Here is a 16,903-nt window from a genome sequence, read left to right as displayed (position 1 = left end):
TCAGTTATAATGGACGTCATACTAAACTCCACATTATATACTTGAAACTAAATTTAAAAATTATATTAACAAAGGCCAGAGGCGCCTCACTTGGGACAGGCGCACAAATGCGGCGGGGTTAAACATGTCTACTAATTACTTTGATGTATAGTTGTTGGCTTGACAATCATACCACATCTTCTTATTTTTATATAAATAAGCTTGAATTGATATTGACTCAACAAAATCTTTTCATTTAAATCATTATTATTCATACTTACTTCTTTTTTCTGGTATGCCTGAAGTTGTCAAACGACCAACTGCAAGTCCTAAACCAATAGCAACTGTGATTTCTAGACTTTCTTTGAACATTGTGATTGATCTGTCCTTTCTGAAAAAAGACAATATGAGAAAAGAGCTATCAAATTCACCGATGAAAGAAAAACAAATATTTCCATTGTTGTATATACTATATCTCCTTTTGTTTTCGTATGGTTCACATAAAGTGCAAAATATGTCAATCCATGGGTGATAAACGCAAGCATCGGGCAATGTGTTTCTTCATTTGAAAACGCATGTACCAAGTGCGCAAGAAATATGACAGAAACTCGCGTCTGGCGTATATACTATATTGAGTTCTGTTATTTAGAATGAGTTTATTTGCCATTGTTGTCCATTCGTTTGATGTGCTTTGTCAACTGATGTTGCCATTTTTGATAAGGGACTTTCGGATTGAGTTTCCTCAGAGTATTTTTCGTGATTTTACTTTTGAAATGACATTTTTGGGAAAAAGTCGAGCGATTGTCCGTGTTGTTCCGGGTATAAAGTTTCAGTATCAATCTGGGTACTCCATAAAGCAATATATTCTTTTAGAAAGTACGTCTAATTACATTTTGCAAACACATAAACAAAGACAATAACAAATCATGTAGAATAAATTTTTTTCCGTAAGTGTACTGTCTTAATATTCACCAAATAATCTGGAGGGAATATTCCATCTATTAAATAGAATACTAAGTGTATCAACATAATTAACTTCAAATACAAATTCATGCAAAAAATACATGTAAAACTAGATGGAGGTGTTAAAGAAGGACAAAAATACCAGAGGGACAGTCAAACTCATTGATCGAAAATAAACTGACAACGCCATGGCCAAATTGAAAAGTAACATTGGACAACACGATTGGTTGGAAATTTAACCAATGTATTGGACAATGACATATTGTAGTTTCACTTGATATTTTAAGTCGGGTCATAATACTATTGCAAAATAAAGTACGAAGTTGAAGAGCATTAAAGACCAAACCTCCTAAAAGTTTTGCCCAATACAGTTTAGGTAATCTATGTCTAATAGCCTAATTGCTTTATATTTTTTAGAAAATTAACAAAAACAGTTTTAAATGGAAAATCTAAATTTGTATGCATTATTCATAGCAGATATAGATACGATATTTTGCCTTCATTTATCTCCCCCAGTATAGGTTTTATTTAATAAAAAGACTACGTCTTCATTTAACCGAATGCTGCTCAATGTTTTATTTTCTCTACAAGCTTTGGATTTCAAATGTTTTTGACACGAGCATCGCTGAAGAGAAATGTATTGTCAAAATACCCATCTGGTGCAGGAAAATTGGTACCATTTATGTTATAATAGTAGACAAAGTATTTGAATGTATTTTAAAGTTATCGATCTGAATAATTTGTAAAGAAGCTCTAATCTATTTTGTGTATATATCATTGCATATAGGTCTCGGTTGCCAAATGGCCTATGTAGTCAGACTACTATATTTACTAGCCAGTCAACACTGAACCCCGCTCGTGCAGGTGCAATTGAGTCCAATCTTAATTGACTATGATTGTCGGTTTGAAGGTCGTTGGTTTTCTCATGCACTTCAGCTTTCTACACTTAAACGAAATAACATAAATTAATCAATGTCATTTCATAACTTGCAAGGTCATTGATCCAAGTATATATGATATTGATCTCCGGAATTATAGATCTACACGTTTTATATGTACCTCTATGTAATATATTTTATAAAATATAGTGTCCACTTATCCGAATATTGTGCAAAATAATAATATGTGAACATAAACAACTGAAGCATCAAAATGTGTACATCCAAGGTGATATCTTATCTGCAGATAAATAGATGTTAATTTTTTTCGATCACATTAATTTTGAAAAGTAAAGTCACCAAAATTCTGATCTCCGAGGAAAATTCAAAGTGGATAATTTTAAATACACGGTAAGTAGGAGAGTTACGTTCCTTAAAAAACGGTTCTGTTCTTAAATCAATATACATTGTAAGCACGGAGAATTATTTTTTTGGTCATTATTTGAAAACAAATTTGAAACTTTCTACTTGAATCCAAACATATCGTAATGTTGTTCAGTTGTAACATCAGGGATTGGAGTTTGGTCGCTAAAATAAAATGCTAGCATTAATGAATTAATAATTAAAGTCAATAAAGATCGTGCAATAAGTTTAAAAAAAAAAATTCTATGTAGTAAAGGATTTCTAGACAGTTATTCTGGCAATTTACTTGATTTTATTGACCATAACTTCAAGTTTTAATGAAGTTTTTGTTGTGATGTGTACTATAAAATGCGCTAAACATGCATATTCGTGTCCAAACATAGGTACATCACCAAAAGATTTATCTATATCAAAGTGGATTTATGTGGATTTGTCGTTGATCACCGGATATAGATTAACTTTTTTGTAACCTCGTGTACTTTGTTATTTCTAAAATATTTAATGTAAAAGTATATTTTAACCTGACAAATTAGGCAAAGCACAACAGTTCATAAATATCAACTATTCACAAGGTACAAACAACCCTGAATCAAGTTAATAATTGTTTGTATAAATATGTTATTTTGGTGTTTTTAGTGTTATCTTGTTGCGCTTTTCCTGAGCACCTCCGATCATTCCCGTGTTTTTGTGTTATCTTGCCCTTTTCCTGAGCACCTTCGATCATTCCCGTTTTTTAGTGTTATCTTGTTGCCCTTTTCCCGAGCACCTTCGATCATTCCGGTTTTTAGTGTTATCTTGTTGCCCTTTTCCTAAGCACCTGCGATCATTCCCGTTTTTTAGTTTTATCTTGTTGCCATATCCTGAGCACCTGCGATCATTCCCGTTTTTTTGTGTATTATCTTGTTATCCTTTTTCTCAGCACCTTTGATCATTCCCGTTTTTTAGTGTTATCTTGTTGCTCTTTTCCTGAGCACCTGCGATCATTCCAGTTGTTTAGTGTTATCTAGTTGCCCCTTTCTTGAGAACCTCCGATCATTCCTGTTTTTGGGGGTTATCTTGTTGCCCTTTTCCTGAGCACCTCCGATCATTCCCGTTTTTTTAAGTGTTATTTTGTTGCCCTTTTCCTGAGCGTCTGCGATCATTCCCTTTTTTTAGTGTTATCTTGTTGCCCTTTTCCTGAGCACCTCTATTTATTCCCGTTTTTTTAGTGTTATCTTGCCCTTTTCCTGAGCACCTGCGATCGTTCCAGTTTTTTAGTGTTATTGTGTAAGTCTTTTCTTCACCCATTTTGCCTCGTTTTGTATAGACTGATGTGTTATTTTCTTTTTATGATTTTGTTTCCTTTTTGACTTGGTCTGATGGTCTGTTTTTCTTTAAGTTATAGATTTTTTATCTTCGCCCTCATTTTATTGAGTCATGTTATTAACCAAAACATAGAACGTAAAAAACATCAATCATATATCAAAATTGCTTTTATTTACAAAACACAAGTCGTCAAACATATGTGACAATAACGTAATCTACAATAATAGTACAAAATATTATAACAAATAAGATAGAAACAATTCAGCATACTTTTCTTTATATGATAGAATTTGTCAAACGTGTGTAATAATAACACGACCTTATATAATAGTGGAATATTAGTATACAAACAGCTACACTGGAACACAATGACATCATCTATATGACACAATTTATCAGATAAATGTAAGGACAAAATCTATAACATTACTGCAGTTAACAAATACAATATATTCACCATTCCTAATGTTATTCTCAGACAACTGAGGTTTCTTGGTAAAACTAGAGGGTTTAATGAGCCTGTGTCGATCACCTTGGTATATGTGCATATTCAACAAAGGACACTCAACATTGTAGTGAGAATGGAAATCATGGAAAAAATCTCTATTTTGTTGATGTTGTATTGCTGACCATTTAGTCTGTCTAGTTATTCTCTGTTTCCTTAAGTTTTTGCTCAAAACACAAAAGATGATTTAAAAAATTATTTAAAGAGTGAAAGTCCACTAACTTTATCGGCAAAACTTGGCTTGTTAGTAGATCTTGTCTTGCTGATCATTTTTGAATTTTAAAGTGTCTATTTTTCTATTAGGATTTTTATCACAAAACAAAACGCCAAAAAAAATTGGTAAAAATCGTCATTACAGGATAACGATGATGGTGGTCGAATGTGGCTAAATTTGGCCAAGTAGTTACAGAGATGAAGAATTTTGTAAAGGTTAACAGTTGACGACGCACGTACAACGACGACGTTTGATGACTGACGCCAAATGATGATAAAAGCTGACTTAGACATATCGGCCAGGTGAGCTAAAAAGGGGAAATACAGATATCAAGTATGCAATAAGTATGAACATACTACACCTAAAGCTACAGAACAAGACCCATTGCCTTATGTAATGTAGTTGGAGATAGGATTCATAATATGGTGAATTTCCTAGATGTGACATTATTTCTTTTACGAACAATTATAGATCTTCAATGGTTTTCCAAACAAGATGGGACCGACAAACATCCCGAAGCTTGAAAAAACATTGAAAATCTGTGTATTGCTCGGAAAAATACACTAAATAGTAATAATCATTTATATTCCCGATTTCTTAAAACAAGACTGAACATAAGAAATGACAATACCTTGTTTCTCGAGACAAAGAATAGAAAAAAAAGCATAAAAGAACGACAAAGACACTGAAAATACAACTCAGAAAACTACAGAAACAACAACAAATCTCAACTTTATAAGGTTTGAGGCTTGTTCTCTGAAAAAAATTCGATTATAATACCTAACATATTGCTAAAGATAAATTGAAACGAAATTCACAATGAAAATGTTGTCTCATTAAATGAAAATTTTCAGTTGACATCATTAACACACTTATTCTAAAAAGATTGCTTACTTCTATATCATTTGATCTCTAATGGAGCATTGTCTCATTTTTAAATGTACCACATCTTCTTATTTTTATACTTACTTATTATGAGAAAAGATTAATGTCTCCATCTTTTTGGTATTTTTTTTTAATTAGTTCATTGGTAGAGCAACCCTCTAGTAAATGGGTCGTTAAACGAAAGTACTGGAATATTGTCAAAACAGGAAATAAAAAGACCGTTAATTAAAATAGCATTGCGTGAATTCTTAAAGCAATTTTTGAAGATTAATTATTGCCATTTCGGGTGATCTGAATAAAATAAATGTATCGGAATACGATATATTACCATTGTGATATCCAACCAGTCACATTTCTTGCATTAATAGAAACCTCGCAATAAATTTTGAATTAACAGTACTCAATCTTTTGGTGATGCTAGAAGTGCAACATAACATTGGAAAGTTCACAAATATTATTTCGTTTGCCAATAAATTCATTTCTTTACCTGTTCCTAATGTCAACCTTCTAGACGTAAATCAATATATGTAGCTGACCTCACTGTATCTGTGGTATTTCATCAATCTTAATAAAGACATTAATAGACAATAAAAATGCAATCCACATTATCCCAAAATGGGAATTTTCCAGTAAATGGACATAACCCTTATAGAAAAACATGAGGTCAAAAGATAATGTCTATTTTATTCAATTGAGGTAAGAGATTACAAAATTTAGGAGATTTACAAACAAGAGTGCACACACTGAAATGTCTGGCCTTCTTTATTAATCATTGATATTATGCTGGTAGTCCTAAATATAAAGCTTTCATAAAACTGTCACATAAACTTAACATGAATCAAGATAACTAACCATTATACAATGAACCATGAAAATGAGGTCAAGGTCAGATGAACCATGTCAGGCAGACATGTACAGCTAACAATTCTTCCATACAACAAATTTAGTTGACCTATTGCTTATAGTTTAAGAAAAACAAACCAAAACACAAAAAGTCAACACTAAGCAATGAACCATGAAAGTGAGGTCAAGGTAAAATAAAACCTGCGCTACTAGCATACATGAATAGATCATAAAATATTTCCATTCACCAAATATATTTGATTTGTGGCATATAGTATGAGAAAAAAAAAAATCTCAAAAACTTTACTTTGACCACTGAGCCATGAAAATGAGGTCAAGGTCAGTTGACATCTGCCCGCTAGACATGCACACCTTATAATCATTCCATACAACAATTATAGTAGACCTATTGCCTAAAGTATGAGAAAAACAGACCAAAACACAAACATCTAACTAAAACCACTGAGCCATGAAAATGATGTCAAGGTCAGATTACACCTGCCAGTTGGACATGTACCTTACAGTCCTTGTATACACCGAATGTACTATACCTATTGCTTATAGTATCTCAGATATGGACTGGACCACCAAAACTAAACCTTGTTCACTGCTCCATGAAATGAGGTCGAAGTCAAGTGAAAACTGGCTGACAGGCATGAGGACCTTGCAAGGTACACACATACCAAATATAGTTATTCTATTACTTAAAATAAGAGAGAATTTAACATTTCCAAAAATTTGAACTTTTTTTTTCAAGTGGTCACTGAACTAAATATGAGGCCAAGGACATTGGACATGTGACCGACGGAAACTTTGCAACATGAAGCATCTATATACAAAGTATGAAGCATCCACCTTCTAAAATATAAAGCTTTCAAGACGTTAGCTAACGTCGCCGCCTGATCACAATCCCTATGTCGAGCTTTCTGCAACAAAAGTTGCATGCTCGACAAAAATGGCATTAATAAAAATCTAACAACTATAAACTTAATATTAACAGGAATTTGAAATTAAATATGACTATAGTTAGGTTAAATGTAAGTACAAAAATAACATGCAAAAGTCATCTATTCAGAGAAAAATAACTAGTATATTTAAAATGAAAAGTCCAATAGCAGTAAAAAAATAAATGGCCTCGCCGACCTCAGCTGAGGTCCAACCCTGAACAGTTGGGGCAAAATGGACACAATATTCGCGCTTGATACAGGTCTGAATTTGGATTGTAATTAAATATTTGACACATAAAAGGTTTCTGACACAGAATAACTGTAGTCGAAGAACTTAGAATTGGTTATATGATTTGAATTTATGTTCAATTTTTTTTCTATTGTGCAATACACTTTGCTGCTGCAAATTAACCCCCCCCCCTTTTCCCCCACCGAAAAAAGTAACCCCCTTGTTTTTGCTTTTGTGCAATACTATGCTGTTGCGTATACCCCTCCCCCCCACACACACACTTTTTTTTTGCTAAAAAAATAATTTTTGAAGAATTTTTCTGAATTCTGAAATGAGAAAAAATTGACCCCCCACAATTTTTTTACCCCCCCCCCCTCTTTTTCCCCCAAAAAAATTCTAACCTCAGGATATGGTCATACTTTCAATTCAAATTGCCAATGGAGTTTGCAACCATAATTACCAATTTAAATTTACCATAGTGCTAACTTAATCTATTTGATAATAGAATATAAAATATGGTGTCAAATCTTTCATATGGGTAAAAAAAAAAGAAACAACATTTGCAGATATTTTTACTTGTCTTCCTTTATAAATATGCATATCTTTAAACATTATTAGAAAGAAGTGTAAGGGAGGTAATCAAAACGTTGTGTTTGGATTACCTCCCTTACACTGCTTTTAAATTATCTTGAGTAATTGTCCATTAACCATTTAAAAGCAGTGTAAGGGAGGTAATTCAAATGATAAGCCTGAATTACCTCCCTTACACTGCTTTAAATTATGTTTTGTTCTAAAGCGACAACGTCGCAGGCAGGTTAATGCAGTTTATAGAAAATTAGTAATTATTTTCGGTGTTTGCATCGCAATCTAAATCTGACGTCATTTTCTCAACTATTTGACACGTGATTGGCTAGAACGTTTCGTCGACGTCAGATTTTAGCTTGTCACCAACAGCTGATCGGGCACCTTGTTATGATAGAAGTCAGTGTCTTCAGTTCGACAACAACACGTTGATATAGATGTGGATTGCTTATATTTTGAGGTACGTTAGTTTTAAATTATGTTAGCCTTCTGCCGAGGATCTTGGATATCCATTTCATTCACGATTATGAATGTAGTCTGAAGAGAAAGCTGCATGTTTACTTGGTTATTTACACGTTTCGCTGTCAACATGATGTGGTCAGTCTGGTCTGTTGAAACTTCCTTTGAACTAATTTTTCACGTTTACACTATCTTACTTGCTTATAAACAATCCAATCTTTATTGATTATTGACTATACAAATATAATTTCACGTCCACATTTTGCAGACTGACCAGGGATGCATTCATGCGGGTCAAATGTTTAAATTTGGGAAACAATAATCAACCATGCAACGTACTAAAGTAGTAGAATTTGTTAAAATGCCCGATCAACATGCCGGCTGAGGCCCGCCACCTTTCACCTATGCCTTTATCCCCCCCCCCCCCCCCCCCCCCTCCCCCGCAGTTCATTTTCTTTAAAGATATGTAAGGTATATTTGTAGATGAATCTTAAATCTGATCACATTTACACATGTTAAATCATTTCTTATTCCAATTTATAACATATTGTAGTCTAGAAGTAAAACAAAAATGTATTCAAAATATATGCATGCATCACTCTGTGCATCATACTTATCACTCATGCCTCAGCCTGCTTTTAATCAAACTGTGGAAGCATTCACATGAGATATTATATGTGAAAAATATTATTTATTATCATGGCCATAATTTATTAACAACTTTTCATTTATGGTTTTGAATCTGATGCTACAAAACTTCATTATAGTATAATTTTAAATCATCCCTTTTAGTGCACATTTGAATTTTTTGTCTTTAATAATTTGTTTTCTTATGTTTATTTTATATATAGACATAAGATTAAATTAAATATGTATTTTTAATATTGATTCACTATGATAATGTGTATCTGAAGTATTTGTGTGTTTGTGTAGATCTTTTCAAATTTTAACACACTTATTATAAAACAATTTACATCAACAGATCAATCTTAATTTTGTGTATTCCATTTTACAACTTGGTGTGTATACAATTGAGTATCAATTGAAACCTTTCAGTAATTATTGTAATTTCTTTTGCAGATTAATTTACAACTGGCACACATAAGTTGACAGTTAATGCATAAAGAGTGCAGTTTCTATAACATCAAAAATGAGGTCTATACACAATTAAATGTAAGTATCAATTATATTATAATGAATGATTCCTGCTAGGGTCCTTCAGTTCTATATTTTATATACCATTTTCTATATTAATCTTTATCTATTTTGCCCAGTATTCTCTATTCTTTGTATTTTAAAACACCATCATTTTCCTTTATTATCAGTCTTTTCTTAATCTTTAATTTCTCAGCCTTTAAATATTGCACTTTTGCTTAAGGGATTATTACAGGATTGGTGTATCTATTCTGTAAACACCATCCAGACCCTCAGTTTAGGTGAATATAATTAAAATTATATAAATAAGTTATCTGGTGCATTAAGTCACACCCACCCCATATTGATTATTAAGGTCATACTGATTATTAATAACAAATTGGCAAAGCAATGTGATGAGTAAATATCAGTTATAGAAAGTTGTATTTATAAACATTATTGTACTGTTACAGACAATTCATCAATTAAACTTTGTGTCAAGTTTACTTTTAATTCAAAAATAATTAAGGAATATACAAATGTGACAATTTTGACTGAAGTTTTCTATTTGTATCATAACATGAATACCAATAACTTTTAAATGCCATTAATGGTTTACATATTTTTTTCAGTACATGCATGAAGATAACTTGGAGTCAATGGTGACATACAAGTTAGTTTTAACTATGGTAGCCTAACTGAAATTTGAAAAAAGTAGTAAAAGAAAAAGAGTGACCACTTCTGTGTTATGAAGATCAACATATATATACAAGGAAATTGTCAGACAATGTGTAACCATGTATGAGGATAGCTTTAGATATATTATACATGAAAAGAAAGTGAAACCAATGTTTTTAAGATAAAATCTTGATGACATAACAAAAATATAACAGTGTTGAATATGAAGAACCCATGCCATGTCACATGTAACTTTGGAATGCAGCAGTTTTCAGTATGACACTAAAAGGAAGGATTTCATTACTGTTAAAACTGACTCTTGAACATTGAAGACAGAGAAATAAAGGTTTTACATCAGAGGAAATGACTGTGCACTTCTTTCTTAAAGGATCAACACACAAAAGGAAATGTTCATATCATTATGCATCATGTGCAGTAGTTGAGATAATTTTGGATATATACATAAAACTGTGAACTAAGTGATAATTATAATTCAAACATATCATATGTGGTACCTGCATCTACTTTCTGGTATATATATATATTGTAATTCACAACGTTTTACATGAATATATAGGAATATTCTTTGCATGATACATGTGAAATAAAAAAAAAACACAAGTAAAGGAATAAGGAATTATCTAATGTACAGCATTATCATTTGAAAACCAGCAGAATGATATATGTCTACATTTATTATGGATCATGGAAACCTACAAGGAAGTATATATTGTGTGCATTGTTATATCAGAATTATCAGTTTTAATTCAATGTGACATATGCAATGCTTTTTGTTTTAATTTTGAGAAAACTTTTTAAATGAATGAAAAATTATAAGTTTCTTTTAATTTGAAACCTTTGAAATATCAATAGTCATACTTGTATGTAATAGGCAGATAATACTAATACTGAACTCAAGGCTTTCACATGCATACAACTTTATTGAATAAACACATAGTTTTATCTCAATGAAATTTCTTATTTTAATGGTTTTTTTTAATTTACTGTTTTGTACTGGAAAAACTGCAATGAATGAGTGATGCATGTTCAAAAAATGAACATAGCTCTAGAAAATATTGCTTATAGCTGATATAGTTTAAAACAAAGACCCATTCACACATGTGATGTGACACTAACTGATCCTCATAATTCAGTGAATTTATTAAAAATGTTTTTAAATAAAAAAAACATTGAAAAAACTTTAAGAGGGCTGAGCAGATAAATATTTCTCGTAAAACATGAGTTTGATAGAAGCCTTCAAGGGGCTTCATACTACCATGCAGTTGTGCTTGTTAAAGTGTTTTCCCTATCTGGAGAATCATTTTGTTTTAGAAATATATACTGTTTTGTCGTTCGTCATCACGTTATTTCACTATGCTTAACCTTGGTATTCTAAAAGTCGTAAAGACCCTATGATATTAAAATTTAAGGAAGTAAGCAAGATAGTTTTTTTTGCAATCGGCACACGTATATGTATGTGTAGTTAAAAATAAACATTTGGTTAGGAAAACCCTTACAAAGTATAACGTCAGAGTATCCCCCCTTTTTTCTCTTCGTATGCATGGTGATTCTTTAAAGATTCATGAACAACTCAAGTATGAAAATGTGAAAACAACAACATTATTTTACATCTTTAATGTGTTAATCTCTTGTCAGAAACTATCAACATGTCGATTATTTCTTCCCCGGCATTTTCACACCGAAAAGGGGAATAATCCATCTGTCATGATCTGAATCAATTCAGTGTTTAAATGTCGCCGAGTAAGGACTTGAATATTATTCATCTATAAAGATCGCTTTGGCACACCCCGTTAACATTTATTAATCTCTTTAAAACTTGGCATATTTTTTTCTTGGAAAGCTCACGAATACGAAGATTGCTGTTTCTTGTTTTTAAAATGATTACAACATTTCTAAAATTGTCAAAATAGTTGACTCTTGGTGTGGCCACGGTTGGATTGTATGTCACTTCTGTTATTTTCTATTATAAAAGGGCACATTTAAAGAGTGAAACAGCTGTTACGTGAAAGATGACATATTTGTCAACCAATTGCAACTTTATTTTTATTCATTTGTCTAGTTCTATGGGGTGCGCCAGGCTCTTGAAGTTGGACGTTCACACGCCATCTTTGAATGGTGCCCGTTACCATGGCAACCAGGTGGGGGGGTTCTGAGACACCATAAATTTAAACTTTAGATGATATTAGGGATGATATAAATAAGTTCTGGGTATGGAAGTTTCTAGACAAAAAATCTAAATAATTTCAAATTTCATTGATTTGTATATGAATTAATAGCCGATTTACTCTCGAACAGCATTAACCTACCTGCGGTGATACCAATATACGACCGCAAAATTTTGTTACGGTCGTATAATAACATTCAAAAATCATCTGTACAGAGAAAACTAACTAGTATTTTTGGAATGAAAAGTCCCATAGCAATAAAAAGATAACATGTAAAAATCATCTGTACAGAAAAAACTAACTAGTATTTTTGAAATGAAAAGTCCGATATCAATAATTTGATATAAAACGTAGATCAACTAGCTCAATATGTTTAATACAAAGAAAACTGATGAAGATAAAAAAAACAGGATCAAATTGGATTAAAAGGAATTATACAACAGTTACATATGGTGTAATATGAAAGATAATAGAAATAGTGCATTATTGTAACATTTAATTACATGGGATAGCTCTTCAACTTCGTTCATTGCTCATTGTAGATTTGGTTCCTGTTTGATTCGTGCCTCATTAATGAGTCTAATGTAGACGATACGCGTGTCTAACCCCCTAATTATTTAGCCTGATATCTTTGATAAGTTTTAATATTTTATGTAACTACTAAATAAGTCCCTTTGTAAAATTTAAATCCACCCTCACTGCTAGCTTAAAAGGATTTTAAAAGTTCAATCAGAATCTTCTGTTATACCTATCATTGTCATAGTATAGTTTCACAGAAGAGGAACATTAGCAGTGCACTACATAAAGGCAACAGTAGTATACCGCTGTTCTAAACTCTCAAATCCATGGACAAAAAACTAAATCGGGATAACAAACTAAAACTGAGGGAACGCATTAAATATAAGAGGAGAACAATGACACAACATTAAAATGTAACACACACAGAAACGGACTAAGCATTAGACAAAATCATATGAGAATAACAAATATAACATCAAAACAAAATGCATGAATTTGGGATAGATAAGTACTGTGACACGTCTTATAGTAATGTGAATTCACACTCAAATATAAGAGAAGACAAACGACACAACGGAAACACAAAGTTATAAGGTAACACACACAGAAACGAACTATAATATAATAATGGCCATATTCCTGACTTGGTACAGGACATTTTAAAGGAAACCAGATGCTCCGCAGGGCGCAGCTTTATACAACCGCAGAGGTTGAACCCTGAACGGTTGGGGCAAGAATGAACACAACATTCAAGCTGGATTCAGCTCTAAATTTGGATTGTGATTAAATAGTTGACACAGCATAGGTTTCTGACACAAAATTAATGTGTTCTAATGAACTTAAAATTTTTGTTTTGTCTTTGAGCTATGCTGGTGAATATAAATCCTCTCAAAAAAATGTTCAAAGAAATTTTCTTTTTATTAATGAAATCTGAAATGAGAAAAATTGAACCCCCCCCACCCAATTTTTTTTTTCACATCCCCTTTCCCTTATTCCAAGACTGATCTCAATTCAAATTTCTAATGGAGTTTGCAACAATAACTACTCATTTAAGTACATCATAAAATATTAAGATGTAAAACAAGAGGCTCTCAAGAGCCTGAATCGCTCACCTTAATTTTTTTGGTTAAATCTCTCATCAATGATTATTTTGGCTTTTCAATTTATTTAAATGTTCTTTGAATCGTCCTATTTTCTTTTCTTCAAAAGCAAAACAAAAAATCATGTTCTCCTATGTTCTATTTCAGCCATAGGAGCTATGTTTCTGACATACAAGGAAATGAAATATAAAATTTATACTAGATACTCTGAAACTCATTTAGCCTAAGTTTGGCTGAAATTGATACAGCAGTTTCAAAGGAGAAGATTTTTAAAATTAAGTCAACATGATGAACAAATTGTGAAAACAGTCTAAATTTCCTGTTTACCAAACTTTGAAATTTTCGAAAAACTAAGGATTTTCTTATTCCAGGCATAGATTACCTTAGCCGTATTTGGCACAACTTTTAAGAATTTTGGAGCCTCAATGCTCTTCAACTTTGTACTTGTTTGGCTTTATAAATATTTTGATATGAGCGTCACTGATGAGTCTTATGTAGACGAAACGCGCGTCTGGCATACTAAATTATAATCCTGGTACCTTTGATAACTATTTAAAGGGCAATAACTCCTGTAAGGAATCAATTGACAATTTTGGTCAAATTGACTTATTTGTAGATCTTTCTTTGCTTAACATTTTTGCTATAAACAGTTTATCTGTAAAACCAAATACCCAATTCGGCTGAAAATTTCAGGACAGGTAGACCTTGATCTAATAAATACTTTAACTTCTTGTCTTATTTGCTCTAAATGCTGGAGTTTTTGAGATATAAGCCAAAAACTGCATTTTACCCTGTGTTCTATGTTTACCCATGACGGCCATGTTTTCTGACGAAATAAAAAATAAAGCACAAACTTTATTTTATACACCCTACTGATCATTCAGTTGAAGTTTGGTTGAATTTGTTTGAGTAGTTTTAGAGAAGATTTTTTTTAGTCAGCAAATATGATGAACAAATTGTGAAAAATTGTCATGAAAGGACAATAACCCCTTAAGGGATCAATTGACAATTTTGCTCATATTAACTTATTTGTAGATCTTACTTAGCTGATAATTTTTGCTGTTTACAGTTTATCTTTATCTATTATAACGACGACAGACGACGACGACGAGGGACGCCAAGTGATGAGAAAAGCTCACATGGCCTTTTAGGCCAGATGAGCTAAAAATGTCTTGCTATTGCACAATATTGTGCAATTAGATATTTCTTGCTATTGCACAATATTGTGCAATTAGATATTTCTTGCTATTGCGCAATACTATGCAATTGAAAAGACTTGCTATTGCACAATACTGTGCAATTGAAGATTTCTTGCTATTTATTGCAAAATACTGTGCAATGGAAAATTTCTTGCTATTGCACAATACTATGCAATTAGAGCTTTCTTGCTATTGTTGAATACTGTGCAATTGAAAATGTCTTGCTATTGCACAATACTTAATATAATAATTTTGGATCCTGATTTGGACCAACTTGAAAACTGGGCCCATAATCAAAAATCTAAGTACATGTTTAGATTCAGCATATAAAAGAAGCCCAAGAATTCAATTTTTGTTTAAATCAAACTTAGTTTAATTTTGGACCCTTTGGATTTTAATGTAGACCAATTTGAAAACAGGACCAAAAATTAAGAATTTACATATACATTTAGATTTGGCATATCAAAGAACCCCAATTATTCAAATTTTGATGAAATCAAACAAATTTTAATTTTGGACCCCAATTTGGACCAACTTGAAAACTGGGCCAAAAATAATAAATCTAAGTACATTTTTAGATTCAGCATATCAAAGAACCCCATGTTCATTCACAGTTTAAAGTTGGACCCTTTGCGCCCCTTATTCCTAAACTGTTGGGACCAAAACTCCTAAAATCAATCCCAACCTTCCTTTTTTGGTTATAAACCTTGTGCTAAAATTTTATAGATTTCTATTTACTTATACTAAAGTTATGGTGCCAAAACCAAGAAAAATGCTTATTTGGGCCCCTTTTTAGCCCCTAATTCCTAAACTGTTCATACCTCAACTCCCACAATCAATCCCAATCTTCCTTTTGTGGTTGTAGACCTTGTGTTTAAATTTCATTGATTTCTATTTACTTATACTAAAGTTATTGTGCGAAAACCAAGAATAATGCTTATTTGGGCCCTTTTTGGCCCCTAATTCCTAAACTGTTTAAACCAAAACTCCCAAAATCAATCCCAACCTTTCTTTTGTGGTCATAAACCTTGTGTCAAAATTTCATAGATTTCTATTTACTTAAACTAAAGTTATAGTTCGAAAACCAAGAAAATGCTTATTTGGGCCTTTTTTTGCCCCTAATTCCTCAACTTTTGGGACCAAAACTCACAAAATCAATCTTAACCTTCCTTTTGTGGTCATAAACCTTGTGTTAAATTTTCATTGATTTCTATTCACTTTTACTGAAGTTAGAGTGCGAATACTAAAAGTATTCGGACGACGACGACGCCAACGTGATACTAATACATGTATACGACCAACATTTTTTAAATTTTTGCGGTCGTATAAAAATGGCGGGTTGAACCTGGTTTTGTGCATGCCAAACCTCCCTCTTTTATAGCAATGTGAAATATAACATTAAAATGACAACACAACATTACAGGACTACAAAATAAATAAATAGGAGAACACAATTGACAAAGAAACACATGAATATTAGCTAACAAAAGGCAACAAGTTTAAATTTTGTGCATTTTGTCCACACAAGACTTTCGAAATGGAATATGCAAAGTGATAACATCAATTTGAATATACTTTTTTGGCTATGTTAGATAAACCAAGTAGTGTTTTGAAAGTTTGTGTATATGTTTCATAAACTAATAATAAAACAGAAATGAAATCAGTTGTATTGTATAATCATATATATATATTGGACAGAAAGTGATATCCTTAGTACATCAATTGATATTTAACTCAAATCACAAAAGCAACTACACACAAATTACAAACTACTTTAAAAGTTAGGACGACTTTCTTTATCCAGACAACACTTCAGAAAGTTATAAAACATTGCGATATATATTTGCATGGTAACGCGAAGTCTTTGTGATATTG

At 32.0% G+C, this 16,903-nt stretch overlaps 2 long non-coding RNA genes across 2 annotated transcripts in view; one reads left to right on the top strand and one right to left on the bottom strand.

Annotated features, from left to right (window-relative positions):
• LOC134719156 (uncharacterized) overlaps positions 1-16,903 on the bottom strand; it is a 173,954-nt gene that overhangs the window by 59,236 nt on the left and 97,815 nt on the right. The gene's annotated exons all lie outside the window — the stretch shown is intronic.
• LOC134717457 (uncharacterized) lies at positions 8,076-10,972 on the top strand. The gene is made up of 3 exons (XR_010107317.1): positions 8,076-8,213; positions 9,293-9,385; positions 9,979-10,972. It is a non-coding gene; the product is annotated as an uncharacterized LOC134717457 (long non-coding RNA).

This window comes from Mytilus trossulus, chromosome 5 (assembly GCF_036588685.1).
Source record: "Mytilus trossulus isolate FHL-02 chromosome 5, PNRI_Mtr1.1.1.hap1, whole genome shotgun sequence".
In the NCBI taxonomy this organism is placed as follows: domain Eukaryota; kingdom Metazoa; phylum Mollusca; class Bivalvia; order Mytilida; family Mytilidae; genus Mytilus; species Mytilus trossulus.
This window is presented reverse-complemented; position numbering and strand designations above follow the sequence as displayed.